This window comes from Oncorhynchus masou, chromosome 12 (assembly GCF_036934945.1).
Source record: "Oncorhynchus masou masou isolate Uvic2021 chromosome 12, UVic_Omas_1.1, whole genome shotgun sequence".
NCBI lineage: Eukaryota > Metazoa > Chordata > Actinopteri > Salmoniformes > Salmonidae > Oncorhynchus > Oncorhynchus masou.
Window position 1 is genome coordinate 56,363,369 of NC_088223.1, and position 17,258 is coordinate 56,380,626.

Sequence of the window (17,258 nt, forward strand, 5' to 3'; positions counted from 1 at the left end):
GAACCACTTATCTTCCCTTTATATGTTCTGTTACCAGTGTTTCTTGTTGTCAGATCGTTGTTTCTTCTCTGAGGTTGTGTCGTGTGTCCGTGCTCTTCTCTTGTGTGGATTATCTGCTGTGCTCCTTCCTACTCATCTGGACACACTCCCCTGGTTTTCTCAGCACGTTATGATCGGAAGATGCGCCCGAGTTCCTGGGTCGGATTCCTTCTGAGTACAGTCTGTCTGTCATGTTGCTGCTGTGAACTACATTCATTAAAACCATCGTTGCTTGCATCTTGCATCCGCCTCTGTGTTGTAACAGAACGATCTGACCAGACCATGGATGCAGCGAGTTCAACGAGTCTGACCGAATTCCTTTCCCGCAGTATCACGAGAATGGATCAACAAGAGGAGAACATCTCCAGCACAGGTCGTGCAGTACAAGCCCTTTCGACGCAGGTATCCCAGCTGACCCAACAATTGCAACATCTGAGGGGTTCCGCTGCGCCACCTACACCGGCAGTTCAACCCGCCCCGCCAGAGCCGGATTCCCAGCTAGAGCCACGGCTACCGACACCAGAGGGTTATTCAGGTGATCCTGACTATTGCAGAGCCTTTCTTACGAGATGTTCCATGCATTTCTCGTTGCAGCCACGGACCTTCAACCGTGAACAGTCTAAGGTAGCATTCGTACTCACACTGCTATCAGGCAAAGCGTCTCTGGGGGAACGGCGGTGTGAACCAGGACCCATGCTGCACCTCTTTCCAGACACTCTCCGAGGAGATGAGAAGGGTCTTCGATCGGGCCGTGGCGGGTAGGGAGACGGCCAGACTTCGCTGACCTTCGCCAAGGAGACCATTCAGTATCGGAATACTCCATCCAATTCCGCACTCTGGCCGCTGAGTGTCAGTGGAACGAGGAGGCGCAGTGGGACATGTTCCTGCATGGGCTGGAGGACCGGATCAGAAGGAGATTTATGTTCTGGACCTTCCCAGGAGTTTAAATGGACTAGTGGAACTAGCCCTGAGGGTCGACGCTTCTGAGTCGTATTAGCCGCCGAGCATGCCCTAACAGACCGTATAACGACAACGGAGGGCTGGCATGCCAGCGTTCACGGCCAGTTCAGCCTCCGCTCACGAACCCATGCAGCTGGGGAGAGCTCGCCTCTCCCGGGAAGAGAGGGAGAGGCGGAGATCCCAAGGACTCTGTCTCTACTGTGGTAGAGCGGGCCACTTTATCCACTCCTGCCCGGTAAAAGATCAGGCCCGGTAGTAAACATGAGGCTACTATCGGGTGGTGTCACCACAGAGAAGACCTCATCATCTACTCTCCTTCCGGTAAGACTAAGATGGGCCACCCACACGCACGACACCCAAGCCTTACTGGACTCAGGAGCAGAGGGTAATTTCATGGACTTCAAGCTCGCTCACAAACTCCAGATCCCTATCACCTCACTCACGCACAAGATATCCGTCAACGCTCTCAATGGTCAAGAACTCCCCAACATTTCTCACACCACTGAACCTATCACACTCATCACTTCTGGCAATCACACTGAGACACTATCATTCCTACTCATGGACTCACCCCTTGCACCATTAGTTCTCGGCCACCCTTGGCTCACCCAACACAACCCCAGAGTTGACTGGGGTCATAACTCTATATCCATGTGGAGTAACAAGTGTCTTGAGTCCTGTTTAGTGTCTGCTTGTTCGTCTGTGTCTGATTCTGTGTTTCTAGAGGAGGCAGTGGATTTGTCTAACGTGCCCGTTGAATACCTCGACCTGAAGGAGGTGTTCAGTAAGTCCCGTGCTGCTTCCCTTCCTCCGCATCGTCCCTATGACTGTGCAATAGAATTATTGCCAGGTGAGTCTCCGCCTAAAGGCAAGTTATATTCACTTTCTGTTCCTGAGAGGGAGGCTATGGAGAGATACATCTCTGGTTCTCTGGCATCTAAATTCATTCGTCCTTCCTCTTCTCCAGCGGGGCGGGGTTCTTCTTTGTGGGGAAGAAGGACGGATCTTGCGTCCTTGCATTGATTACCGTGGGTTGAATAACATCACAGTGAAGAATACCTATCCCTTACCGTTGATGTCCTCCGCCTTTGAAAGGTTACAGGGAGCATCCGTGTTCACTAAGTTGGATTTACGTAATGCATATCATTTGGTTCGCATAAGGGAGGGGGACGAATGGAAGACCGCGTTTAACACCCCCCCAGAGGGCACTTCGAATATTTGGTCATGCCTTTTGGGCTATCCAACTCCCCAGCGGTTTTCCAGGCACTTCAATGACGTGCTGAGAGATATGATTGATCAGTTCATATATGTTTACCTGGATGACATACTGATTTTTCTTCTTCTCTCCAGGAACACGCTCAACACGTCAGACGAGTGCTTCAGAGGTTGCTGGAGAATGGACTTTTTGTCAAGGCGGAGAAATGCATTTTTCATGCACAATCCGTTCCATTCCTAGGTTACATCGTCTCGACTGAAGGTATTCGCATGGATCCCGACAAGGTTAAGGCTGTGGTGGATTGGCCAAGCCCAGATTCCCGTAAGGCCCTACAGAGGTTTCTGGGATTCGCCAATTTCTACCGGCGTTTCGTTCGCAACTTTAGCCAGATAGTCGCTCCTCTTACCGCCTTAACCTCTCCCAGAGTGACGTTCAGGTGGTCCGATACAGCCGAGGCTGCATTCGCCAAACTCAAGAGCCGCTTTGTTTCGGCTCCTATCCTCATAGCTCCCGATCCCTCGCGTCAGTTCGTGGTGGAGGTGGACGCTTCAGAGGTGGGGGTAGGTGCGGTACTTTCCCAACGTTCTCTTCTGACGACAAGATGCACCCTTGCGCGTTCCTTTCCCATCGGTTATCACCTGCGGAACGCAACTACGACATTGGCAACAGAGAGTTGTTGGCAGTGAAGTTAGCACTGGAGGAGTGGCGCCATTGGTTAGAGGGTTCGGGGGTACCTTTTATAGTTTGGACCGATCACAAGAATTTGGAGTATATCAGAACCGCCAAGCGACTCAACTCCAGGCAGGTATCGCCCGGGTTCCAAGAATGTCAAACCCGATTCCCTTTCTCGCATTTTTGACCATTCCGAACGCCCATCCACTCCCGAGTGCATCCTACCCGGGACCCTAGTGGTCTCCACACTCACATGGGAGGTTGAATCGAGGGTCAAAACGGCCTTAGAGGGGTCACGCCTCCGCCCGGTTGCCCGCCTAATCGGTTGTTTGTGCCGGAGGGTGTCGGTCCGATGTTATTCGGTGGGGCACTGCTCCAACGTAGCGTGTCATCCAGGAGTCAGCCGCACTAGCTTTTGGTTAAGCAACGCTTTTGGTGGCCATTGATGGCTCGTGACATTCACAGTTTTGTCTTGGCCTGCTCGGTTTGTGCCACTGGGAAGACTTCTAATCGACCCCCAGATGGGTTACTCCAACCGCTGTCGGTCCCTTCGAGACCCTGGTCCCACATCGCGCTAGATTTTGTTACCGGCCTCCCGCCCTCCCAGGGCAAGACGGTTGTTTTGACCGTGGTGGACCGGTTCTCGAAGGCGGCTCATTTTATTCCCTTGCCTAAATTACCATCTGCCAAGGAGACAGCGGTAACTGTCGTGGATCACGTCTTTCGCTTACATGGCCTGCCGATGACGTAGTTTCTGACCGGGGCCCCAATTTGTGTCCAAGTTTTGGCAAGAGTTTTGTAGGTTACTGGGAGCGACTGTCAGCCTGTCTTCAGGGTTTCATCCCCAGAGCAACGGTCAAACGGAGAGGGCCAACCAAGATTTGGAGAGAGTGTTGCGATGTTTGGTTTCTAAGAATCCCTCTTCCTGGAGTCAACAACTCTCTATGGTTGAGTACGCTCACAATCTCGTTGCCAGTGGCAGCCACGGGTCTCTCTCCGTTTGAGTGTAGTTTAGGTTACCAGCCACCTATCTTTCCCAGTACGGAGTCCGAGGTCACTGTTCCCTCCGCTCACGCTTTCATCCAGAGGTGCCGTCACGCATGGAGCAGAGCCCGTGAGACTCTTCTCCGGGTGGGGCGCGCACCAAGGCTAAGGCCGATCGCCACCGTCGAAGCCTCCGGTATACGTCGTTGGCCAAAGAGTGTGGCTTTCTACTAAGAACATTCCACTCCGATCCGTTTCGAACAAGCTTGCCCCCAAATTTATCGGCCCGTTCAGAGTCACCAGGATCATTAGTCCGGTGGCGGTCAGCTTCCTCCGGCGTATAGGAGAATTCATCCTACCTTTCATGTGTCTAAAATAAAACCTGTGTTTCAGGCACGCATTAACCCGCCGGTCCCGGTTCCCCCGCCGCCACGACTTGTTGATGGGGAGACCACCTTTTCTGTCAATCGTATTTTGGACTCTAGAAGGAGGACAATTCCAGTACCTGGTGGACTGGGAGGGTTACGGCCCGGAGGAGAGAAGTTGGGTACCTGCTAGGGACATTCTGGATCACTCCTTATCGATGATTTCAATACAGGTAAATGCCTGGGAACGCCAAGAGGCGTTCCTAGGGGGGTTTGTCACGGTTCATGAATCCACTGCCTCCGTCTCTCTTTCTCTCTCTCTCTCTCTCTCTCTCCAGTGTTTGTGTGGGCGTGGTTTCCCAATCTCGGCCTGATTGTCTGCGCCAGCTGGAACCACTTATCTTCCCTTTATATGTTCTGTTACCAGTGTTTCTTGTTGTCAGATCGTTGTTTCTTCTCTGAGGTTGTGTCGTGTGTCCGTGCTCTTCTCTTGTGTGGATTATCTGCTGTGCTCCTTCCTACTCATCTGGACACACTCCCCTGGTTTTCTCAGCACGTTATGATCGGAAGATGCGCCCGAGTTCCTGGGTCGGATTCCTTCTGAGTACAGTCTGTCTGTCATGTTGCTGCTGTGAACTACATTCATTAAAACCATCGTTGCTTGCATCTTGCATCCGCCTCTGTGTTGTAACAGAAACAGCTGCGGGCAAGTTTCTGACAGATGGGTGTGTCTTGGTGTTGGCAAGGACACACTCAAGAAATACCCTCATCAAACCACACCCCCAAGCCAACTCACATTTGGCTGCTGTCATGGCCACCAGCATTTCTCGAGGAGCAAGCCAAAAAACGAGGCCAAATCCCCTTTAAAGGTCTATGTGACTCTATGCAAACACAGGGCAGAGAAAGCAGCTGAGGCTATTAGGAAAAGGGCATTTGGTGCTTCCACTGCCTCTGTTTTCTAGGAAAGGGTGGGAATATGTTTCCAGTGGCCGCAGTCACTGACTGGTGTAACAGAGGCAAGGCAGGTTGATGGAGACTGTGCCTGTCCATTTAGATGCCATCTGCTCCACTGAACAGTGCTGCTGGCAGGTTCATCTGTTGGAGGGGGAGCTGAAGAACAGACAGGAAGGTTTCAATCCCTCTGCTCTGTAAAGGCCTTATTGAACCACTTAATGTACACTTCAAGGATCTGATCAGTGGCGATCAGTGCCATTTAAGATGAGGGAGGGCATTTTTTTCAGGATCATGGCCTTATTTCTATTACAGCATATCAGATGGCTCTCATTCATATTCCATTCACCCAGTTCAATGTAACAGCGATAGGTTAAGGCTACCACATGATACTCAAATTTTCCCTATACCCGTCATGAACTAGCTACAATCTCTAGCCTATGAATGAAGTTTAGAATGTAGGTGCCATGTCGAGAAACAAATTTGAGGTGACAGACAGTGACACATGGTCAGACAATGACATTCAATACCACCTTGCACACTCTTTCCTGCGTGTATGTGATATAGGGTGTAGTCATTAGTTGCAAAAAAAAAGAGTTTCTATTGGACAAATTCAGGTATGTTTATCCCTGTTTTGTTCTGTTTGCTTCCGTTTTAGAAACGTTTTTCCACAGATTCGGTGGAATGAATACACCCCCGATCACACATAAACATAATTCACTTTCATGGCAGCCACGTCCTATGCGCTCTCCTTCTCTCACCTTTTCCCTTCACTTGTGGACTTCAATATCCAACACATCAGCTGTATGTGACCAGGCGAAAAAATATTTCCAAGCCAAACCTCTACACACAGCCTACATCATTGTCACCATGACAATCTCTCTCTCTCTATTTCTCTCTTGCTTCTAGTTCATTTTGGAAGAAATGTATTTGTTCAAAACTGTTAAACGATTGTCTTTCTCTCTCTTTGAGTCAACAACTCACCACGTTTTATACACTACAGTGCCAGCTAGCTGTAGCTTATGCTTCAATACTAGATTCATTCTCTGATCCTTTGATTGGGTGGACAACATGTCAATTCATGCTATAAGGGCTCTGATAGGCTGGAGGACATCCTCCGGAAGTTGTCATAATTACTGTGTAAGTATATGGAAAGGGGTGAGAACCATGAGCCTCCTTGGTTTTGTATTGAAGTCAATGTACCCAGAGGAGGACGGAAGCTAGCTGTTCTCCGGCTATACCATAGTCCTACCCTACAGAGTGCTGTTGAGGCTACTGTAGACCTTCTTTGCAAAATATTGTTTTAATAAATTGTTTGGTGACATGATTATATTTAGTGTAGTTTTAGCTAAAAAGCATACATTTTTAGATGTTTTACAATTTAAAAAAAATTGAAATTCACTGAGGATGGTCGTAACCTTCCTCTGAGGAGGAGCCTCCACTGGATCAGATAGCCCAGACTGAATGATTCTGTGCTGAGAATAAACTGAGTCTGTGTAGGCTTTGGTGGCCTTCTGCTCATTGGGTGTTCAGACTTCTCAGGCCCTGTGGTTTACAGCTCTGCTGGATGCAGGTGGACATGCTTCATGTGTGCAGGAACCTAATGGGGCAGTGGAAATAAAACAGTTCAGTGTGTTTACTCATCACATTCAAAAAAAGAAAATGTGCAACATGTTGCACATAGTGTTAATTTGGGGAAGTGATTCCACTGTAAAAACGGGTTACCTCATGAAACATGTATTTCTCCTTATTCCTCCTGCAGAAACCTTTGAGTGGTAATAATGTGTTTCTTTCCGCTTAGCTGTGCCGGACGAGCGACAGGAAGACTGCAGGCCATAATTATCCTGTTTGTTCAGAGGGCCAACACATTTTATTATTTAAATCTCTTTGGGTATGGAAAGCACTGAGAGGCGAATCTTCTCCCATTTTCTTGTCATGTTGTGTTCGTGAGCGTTAATGCTATGATGTGTAATTAGTTGATGGTTTGTTTGCTCTTTATTCATCAATAATGAAAGATTGAAGGGTTCCCCATGAGAGATGTAAGTGGTATCATGGACTAAAACATTCAACATAGTACAGATTGCCTAACGTCGGCATGGAGATGGAATCAAACCTTGCACACACACAGAATGGACAGGCGTGTTATAATGGAGCCCACACTCTCTTTAGGACCTATGGTGCACAGTACAATTGCAAGAGTTATTTAACACTATTTGGGGGATCCCAAATCCCACCCCCATTTTGTGTTAAAACTACTTACACTAAATATCCAACTCAGAAAGTAGCTTAAATTTAACTCTAGTTTGAATACTTTCAGTGTAATTTTTTATCAACGCCCTTGCCATTTTACACTTTTCTGTGTACATTTCTCTTTCAGTTTACTTCCTTTGTGTTATAAGGGTGTAATGTGGGGCGGCAGGTAGCCTAGTGGTTAGAGCTTTGGGCCAGTAACCAAAAGGTTGCTGGATGGAATCCCTGAGCTGACAAGGTAAAAATCTGTCGTTCTGCCCCTGAACAAGGTGGTTAACCCACTGTTCCCCGGTAGGCCGTCACAGTAAATAAGAATTTGTTCTTAACTGACTTGCCTGGTTCAATAAAATGTAATGCCTTATTTGAATATTTCTTACTATGTCACAATATGGTAGTTTGCAAAGTGATATCCAATCTCTGTTGAAAGTAAACTCAGACAGACAAAAATCCAGCACTTTTACATAACTCACAGCATGCATTTAAAATGTATTTCAGAGTAGAGAGAACAAAAATACCAGTTGAAAAAATGTATGGAATGGAAGTGTATATGGAAACTGTTTATTGTAAAAAATAATAATAAGGGAGTTGCTGTGCTGTGAAGTTTCACAAAAGATAAACATTTAGATAAATAGGTAACTCTTTATGCTAATATAATAATTTTGTATAATAATTTTAATTTAAAAAACTAGAAGTTTTGAATCCAGCTTTGTTTTGTGTATCAGTTCATTAACCATGTGCCATGGAATCAGTACATTGAAAATCTCTTCCTAACTATTTTGCAATCTATGTTTGTATTTATAATGGATCCCCATTACAGGTAACTCATTATTCACAATATAACAGGGGTGTAAAGCCGTAACGCAGACATTTTTTCAGCAGCAGACTATAATCGATAATGTCAAAAGCAGCACTGAAGTTTAACAAAACAGCCCCCACATCTTTTTATCATCAATTTCTCTCAGCCAATCATCATTCATTTGTGTAAATGCTGTGCTTGTTGAATGTCCTTCCCTATAAGCATGCTGAAAGTCTGTAAAATAGCATTGTATCTGGTCAAACACATTTGTCCCCAAAAGTTTACTAAGGGTTGGTAACAGGCTGATTGGTCGGCTATTTGAGCCAGCAAAGGGGGCTTTACCACTCTTAGGTAGGGAAACTACTTTTGCTTCCCTCCAGGCCTGAGGGCACACACCTTCTAGTAGGCTTAAATTGAAGATATGGCAAATAGGAGTGGCAATATTGTCTGCTATTATTCTCAGTATTTTCCATCAAATTTGTCAGACCTCAGTGGCTTGTCATTGTAGAGATGACAACAAAAACAATTCACCTCTTCCACACTCACTTTACAGAATTCAAAATGACAATGCTTGTCTTTCATAATTTGGTCAGATGTACTTAAATATGTAGTGTCAGCGTTTGTTGCTGGCATGTCAATCCAATATTTGCTAATCTTGTCATTCAAAGCATTAAAATAGTTGGCAATTTCAGTGGGTTTTGTGATGAATAAGCCTTCTGTTTTAATGAATGATGGAGCGGAGTTTGCCTTTTTGCCCAAAATGTTATTTATGGTGCTCCAAAGCCTTTTGCTATCATTCTTTGTAATTTATCTTTGTTTCATAGTGTAGTTTCTTCTTCTTTTTATTCAGTTTAGTCAAATGATTTGTCAATTTGCAATACATTTGCCAATCGGTTGTGCAGCCAGACTTATTTACCAATTATTTTTACCTCATCACTCTCAACCACACAATTTTTTAATTTCTCATCAATTTAATTGGGGATTTAACCATTTTTATATACATTTTCTTAATGGGTGCATGCTGTGCCAACTTTATATGGCACAGCTGTAAAATGTTTGGTCCTTAATTGAAACTGGTATACTTTCTTATTCATCAATTTTTTAAAAGATTTACAAAGATTACACTCTTCATTAATTTTTTTCCTTTTTCCTCCTTTTTCTTCCAATTTCAGTTATGAACTTTTCTCATCGCTGCAACTCCCCAATGGGCTCAGGAGAGGTGAAGGTCGAGTCAGATTATATAGTGCCTTGCGAAAGTATTCGGCCCCCTTGAACTTTGCGACCTTTTGCCACATTTCAGGCTTCAAACATAAAGCTTTAAAACTGTATTTTTTGTAAAGAATCAACAACAAGTGGGGCAGCAGTTTTCAGTTCTTTCCACAGATTCTCGATTGGATTCAGGTCTGGACTTTGACTTGGCCATTCTAACACCTGGATATGTTTATTTTTGAACCATTCCATTGTAGATTTTGCTTTATGTTTTGGATCATTGTCTTGTTGGAAGACAAATCTCCGTCCCAGTCTCAGGTCTTTTGCAGACTCCATCAAGTTTTCTTAAAGAATGGTCCTGTATTTGGCTCCATCCATCTTCCCATCAATTTTAACCATCTTCCCTGTCCCTGCTGAAGGAAAGCAGGCCCAAACCATGATGCTGCCACCACCATGTTTGACAGTGGGTATGGTGTGTTGAGGGTGATGAGCTGTGTTGCTTTTATGCCAAACATAACGTTTTGCATTGTTGCCAAAAGGTTCAATTTTGGTTTCATCTGACCAGAGCACCTTCTTCCACATGTTTGGTGTGTCTCCCAGGTGGCTTGTGGCAAACTTTAAACGACACTTTTTATGGATATCTTTAACAGATGGCTTTCTTCTTGCCACTCTTCCATAAAGGCCAGATTCGTGCAATATACGACTGATTGTTGTCCTATGGACAGAGTCTCCCACCTCAGCTGTAGATCTCTGCAGTTCATCCAGAGTGATCATGGGCCTCTTGGCTGCATCTCTGATCAGTCTTCTCCTTGTATGAGCTGAAAGTTTAGAGGGAAGGCCAGGTCTTGGTAGATTTGCAGTGGTCTGATACTCCTTCCATTTCAATATTATCGCTTGCACAGTGCTCCTTGGGATGTTTAAAGCTTGGGAAATCTTTTTGTATCCAAATCCGGCTTTAAACTTCTTCACAACAGTATCTCGGACCTGCCTGGTGTGTTCCTTGTTCTTCATGATGCTCTCTGCGCTTTTAACGGACCTCTGAGACTATCACAGTGCAGGTGCATTTATACGGAGACTTGATTACACACAGGTGGATTGTATTTGTCATCATTAGTCATTTAGGTCAACATTGGATCATTCAGAGATCCTCACTGAACTTCTGGAGAGAGTTTGCTGCACTGAAAGTAAAGGGGCTGAATAATTTTGCACGCCCAATTTTTCAGTTTTTGATTTGTTAAAAAAGTTTGAAATATCCAATAAATGTCGTTCCACTTCATGATTGTGTCCCACTTGTTGTTGATTCTTCACAAAAAAATACAGTTTTATATCTTTATGTTTGAAGCCTGAAATGTGGCAAAAGGTCGCAAACTTCAAGGGGGCAGAATACTTCTACAAGGCACTGTATATTTTTTGATTGTTTTATATATATATATATATATATTTCATAATATATTTGAATTTAACCATGATATTTGCTGTAGTATTTGTTCTGTCTTTTCTGGTGGCTTATACTGAATTTGCAACCAAGTTTCTATGGCTTGTTTTTTAAAAAAGTGACATTTTAGATAATTTTTTCAAATAACCAAAAGTAAGAGGTTGTAATCTGAATAAAGGGAAAAAGGTCATTCTTGAACATGCGATGAGACAATCTTACTAATCTGCTAGAGAACCAGTTTGGATATAAGTATAACTTTTGCATGACTGAAGCCTTTTAGTGAGAGGTCTAATGCTTTAATATTTAATACTTTCTGCCCTCCAAATTCATACTCTGTCACTCCCTGACCTTAGAGAGCCTTTTTATGTCTCTATTTGGTTTGGTCAGGGAGTGATTCGGGTGGGCATTCTTTGTTATGATTTCTATGTTTTGTGTTTCTATGTTTCGGCCCGGTATGGTTCTCCATCAGGGACAGCTGTCTATCATTGTCTCTGATTGGGAATCATACTTTAGCAGCCTTTTTCTCTTTTGTTATTGGAGGAGTGTCCGTGTTGACAGAACTTCCCACCACCAAGGGTCCAAGCAGCAAGGCCTGGAGAAGCAGGGATCCTGGGCCCGGGAGAAGAGAGGAGGACATCTTGGACATGGGAGCAGGTTATGGCAGTGGACAAGACCCTGCCATGAAAACAGGTGGAAGTAGCGAGGGAGGAACTACAACGATACCAGGAGTCACGGCAACAAAGCAGTCATGAGAGGCAGCCCCCCAAATATTTTTGGGGTTGGCAGAGTCAGGTTATAGACCTGAGCCAGCACCCCGTGCTTACCGTGGGGAGCGTGCTACTGGTCAGGCACCATGTTATGTGGTGGAGCGCATGGTGTCTCCAGTGCGTGTTCAAAGTCCGGTGCGCTATATCCCAGCTCCCCGCATCGGCCGGGCTAGAGTGGGCATCCAGCCAGGACGGATAGTGCCGGCTCAGCACATCTGGCCTCCAATGCGTCTCTTCGGTCCAGGATATCCTGCGCCGGCTTTGCGCACTGTGTCTCCGGTACGCTTTCACAGCCCAGTGCGTCCTGTGCCAACACCCCGCAGTTGCCGGGCTAGGGTGAGCATCCAGCCAGGATGGGTTGTGCCAGCTCTGCTCTCCAGACCTCCACGGCCCAGTATATCCTGTGCCAGCTCCACAAACCAGGCCTCCTGTGTGTCTCTCCAGCCCAGTGATGATCCATCGCTCGAAGCCTCGAGTGATGATCCATGACACGAAGCCTCCAGTGATGATCCACGGCCCGGGGCCCGCAACGAGGCGGGCATTCTATGTTCTGATTTCTATGATTTGTGTTTCAATGTTTTGGCCGGGTATGGTTCTCAATCAGGGACAGCTGTCAATCGTTGTCTCTGATTGGGAATCATACTTAGGCAGCCTTTTTCCCTTTTGTTATTGTGGGAAGTTGTCTTTGTTAGTGGCACTGTAGCCCTCGTAAGCTTCACGGTCTTTTTGTTGTTTCTTGTTTTTGTTGGCGACATTGTAAATAAAGAAATGTACGATCACAACGCTGCGCTTTGGTCCACTTCTTCAGACCATCATGACATATTCATTATATAAATAAGCCGGTTTAATTTTATGTGGCTTGCCGTACCAAATAAAATTGAATATTTTTTGCTCATATAATTTAAAAAAGAAGTCGCTAGGTGTAGACAAGGCCAGAAGCAAATAGGTAAACTGAGATATGACTAATCAGGGTGATTTCTCCACAAATAGACAGGTATTTTCCTTTCCAAGGTAGCAATTTATTATCAATTGTTTTGTCAACTTTCTATAAAGATGTCTTTCTTTTGGGATATGAATACCTAGTATGTCCACTTCCCTGTCAGACCATATTATTGGTAAACTACACAGTTATGTAAAGGTTGCATTTTTTTGTGATCCAATATGTATTATACAACGGGTGGTTGTAATCCTGAATGCTGATTGGTTAAAACCGTTTTTCAGCCGGTATATATTCCACAAATTACCACCAGCTAAATCTATGAAGTTGAAATGCCTATTTACTCTGTTCCATCTGACTGCGCAATCCACTGTCTCATCAGCCCAGGCAAGTAATTTATAAACTTGATCTCCACTATAAAAAGCATCTAGACGTTATCTCACATTTCTTTTAGACTAACATTTCGTTTTCAACAGCGGAGATTTGTATAAACCTTGCTATCTGTCTCTCCGACATTTGCAACGTTGTTTCAATATTCAAATTCGATCTCCAGCTATCCCAGACAGACAGCATTTCTCAGCCAGTAGAAATCATGAATCAGCTGGCGTAATTTTTATGGATATATGCAAAGAAATGTCCATTGAAAAAAGGTCAAAAAGAACAAAGTACAGCAGTTTGTTTGCAGTCTTTCCAGCTTCAGTTTGAAGTGATTGTGTTAGCTGTGTTGTTAGCTAGCTCCTTTGAACAACAGTGTCATGACGAGAGAGCACATTTTCTGTGCCAGGTGATTTCGCGCCTCATTAGCTCATTGGTATGGATGTATCCAAATAAATGTTACTAAAAAACTGCTTATCTTGTTGTGACGAGCAATCCCGTATCCGGGAGCGTAATTATAGCCTCAAGCTCATTACCATAACGCAACGTTAACTATTCATGAAAATCGCAAATTAAATGAAATAAATATATTCACTCACAAGCTTAGCCTTTTGTTAACAACACTATCATCTCAGATTTTCAAAAAATGCTTTTCAACCATAGCTACACAAGCATTTGTGTAAGAGTATTGATAGCTAGCATAGCATTAAGCCTAGCATTGAGCAGGCAATATTTTTACGAAAACAAGAAAAGGATTCAAATAAAATCATTTACCTTTGAAGAACTTCGGATGTTTTCAATGAGTAGACTCTCAGTTAGATAGCAAATGTTCCGTTTTTCCCAAAAATATTATTTGTGTAGGAGTAATCGCTCCGTTTTGTTCATCACGTTTGGCTAAGAAAAAACCTGAAAATTCAGTCATTACAACGCAAACTTTTTTCCAAATTAACTCCATAATATCGACAGAAACATGGCAAATGTTGTTTAGAATCAATCCTCAAGGTGTTTTTCACATATCTATCGATGATAAATCATTCGTGGCAGTTGACTTTCTCTTCTGAACCAAATGGTAACGTGCATGCAGCTGGAGATGACGCAATAATTTCGACGGAGGACACCAGGCGGACACCTGGTATATGTAGTCTCTTATGGTCAATCTTCCAATGATATGCCTACAAATACGTCACAATGCTGCAGACACCTTGGGGAAATGACAGAAAGTGTAGGCTCATTCCTGGTGCATTCACAGCCATATAAGGAGACATTGGAACACAGCTCATTCAAAATCTGGGCATTTCCTGTTTGAAATTTCATCTTGGTTTCGCCTGTAGCATCAGTTCTGGGGCACTCACAGATAATATCTTTGCAGTTTTGGAAACGTCAGAGTGTTTTCTTTCCAAAGCTGTCAATTATATGCATAGTCGAGCATCTTTTTGTGACAAAATATCTTGTTTAAAACGGGAACGTTTTTCATCCAAAAATGAAATACCTCCCCCAGAGTTTCAAGAGGTTAAACAAATGCAAATGCAGCTACTGTTGTTATTCTGGCTGCACTGTTTGACGTGACGTGATGCCAGCTAGTATGGCAATAGAACATTTAGAACAAATGATTGGGTCGCATCAATAGATACAGATAAAAAAGACTTGCGTCTCTGACAACCAAACTAATAGAATGAAAGTTAGAATAGGATGAAAGCCGGCTAGGGTAGCAACCCTAGATTTGTGTCGAGACTATATCTTGTGGAAGAATGAAATAAAAATAAAGTTTTTAATGAAATGTAAATAATTATTTGAATATGTTGGTAACCCGTTAAAAGTGATAATGCCATTGAAGCCTGTGTTTGGAGGATATATTGGCATGGTTTACCTGGCCCTCGACTTCATCTCGAGCCTAACAACACCCGTGCCAATATATCCTCAAAACACTGGTTGCTTGGGCATGATTCATTGTTCTTCTTTATCTGTATTGCATTTGTTTTAGGCATAAGGGCAATTAAATGTACCGATATGTACGTATAGTTGCATGTTTTCAGAAGCTTGGGTCCCAGGAAAACACTGAATTTCTCATTTCCGTTTCACTAATATCATCACCCCTTTTGAGTTACTTTGGGCGAAGTATATTTGGAATGGAGCTAAGCGCAGGCAAAATCCTAGAGGGAAACATGGTTCAGTCTTCTTTCCACCAAACACTGGGAGATGAATTCACCTTTCAGCAGGACAATAACCTAAAATACAAGGCCAAATCTACACTGAAGTTGCTTATCAGGAAGGCAATACTTGAAAATGGTTGCCTAGCAATGATCAATAACCAAATTGACACAGGTTGAAGAATTATTTGAAAATATTGGGAAAATATTGTACAATCCAGGTGTGCAAAGTTCTTAGAGACCGTACCCAGAAGGTCATACAGCTGTCATCGCTGCTAAAGGTGATTCTAGCATAATTCTAACACACTCAGAGGTGTGAATACTTATTTAAATGTACACCATCGGCTCGATTCGATCTAATTTAATAAAATATGAAATTGTGCTTTTTACATTGGATAAAAGTAGAGACAGAGCTAGAAAATTATATATCATGCACTACAGTTGAGGAACAATAGGGAAGTAATTCTGCTTTGAAAGTTGATAAACTTAATAACCTCCCATTTCAGAAAATGTCCCTTGAAAATTTAGGTAAACCTACTGGAGAGCTCTTCTTTGTCTACGCCCATTCAATATCGTTGACACCCTCTTAAGCCTTAGCCCCCAGCCATCTCTTGATGGATTCACATGTACTAAACAACCAAAGATTTCAAGACTAAAGGCTGTTTTACTCTACGTCTATCGACTGTTGTCGCAGTGACATCAGGAACATTCCATTGTCGTCCGACATCAAACTTGTCGTTGTCGTTATGAAAAAGTAAAAACTCAAAAACTACAGCAGTCTGGTGGTCCAACATAGCATGACGAGTTCAACACAAACAAACCCACCCGTTTAAAAGTGAATTTAGTATATGTCAATCTAGCAAACCAGGCAACTAAAAGCAACTTTCAAACAATGTTTATGTTCATTTCTAGCTAGTTAACTTAACATTAGCTAGTTAGCTATCTGGCTAGTCAGTTCAAATAATGACCATATCATATAGCTGACAACGTCTTGACTTTAGCTCATTTGTCTTCATTATTACCGGAAAATAAACTCACAACAAGACCATTACTTTTACAGAAAATAGGTACGGTTTTCAGTGTGATGAAATAAAAGCAGGGCATTCTACCGGAGAATCTTTGAATTCGTTGGCCTAACGTTATATCCTAATTTGACTTTGATGCAGGTAATGTTCATCACATTACCGTCTCTGGTAAACACATACTGTACTATATCAAATAAAATCTATGTGTATTTCTCACATGCACAGGATACAGAAGGTGTAGTGAAATGTTTACTTGCATAGTGGAGTCTTTTGTTTTGACATGTAGCTAGCTAGCTAAACATTGAACCATAATCCCAACTCATAATGTTACTATCCTGCATGAATAAAGAGAGCAATAAAATTTGATTTGATTTGATTTGAATCTGCAGGTACATAACCAACCACTTCAATGTTAGCTAGCTTGCTAACATTAGCCTATAACTGGCAATGAAAATGGCTCTGAGATACAAATAATATTACTACACAGATCATACACGTAACGTTAGCTAGCGAGCCAGCCAGCTAACGTTAGCTAGCTGGCTAACATTACGTTTTGACTTGAAATGAAATCAACTTTCTGACTGAATTAGAAATGTATAATATCTGAAAATGTACCTAGCTAGACTATCTTACCTGTATACATGGATGGACACTTCTCCCTCTCTGTCACGGATGTCATGGTTGCCCTTTGTTTGAATATGTATTCCGGAGACGTGTTTTATACAACAGCCTTCAGTGTGTTCTCTTCTCGACTCCCTCTGCATTTTTTGCAATTAAACGCCAGAATTTTCTCAATCTCATTAGCTATCATACTCTAATTCTACCAGACATTCCACTGATTTCAAAACTCCTGGGAGGAACGGGAGAGAAACACTTTTGCAGTTCAACTACGTAATATCTTTTTTTTAATACTTAAATATATACCTACCAGCTCATCTTATAGACAGAAGGGTGCGACATGGCAGACCAATCCGAAACTAATCTCTAGGCATGTCCAGCCCATCCATTTTTCTCAGCCAATCATGGCTAGCGGGAAGGCTCATGGCTTCTAGACTAACTACGCTCATAACATAACAATTTTATTTGTATTTACAGATAGCATACGAGTTTGTAATTAAGGCACATGAAAG

At 43.4% G+C, this 17,258-nt stretch overlaps 1 long non-coding RNA gene across 1 annotated transcript; it reads left to right on the forward strand.

The window, feature by feature from the left end:
- The first annotated feature begins 1,454 nt into the window (after window positions 1-1,454).
- On the forward strand, window positions 1,455-4,357 carry LOC135549167 (uncharacterized). The gene is made up of 3 exons (XR_010456952.1): window positions 1,455-1,849; window positions 2,350-2,476; window positions 4,265-4,357. It is a non-coding gene; the product is annotated as an uncharacterized LOC135549167 (long non-coding RNA).
- Window positions 4,358-17,258: the final 12,901 nt, after the last annotated feature.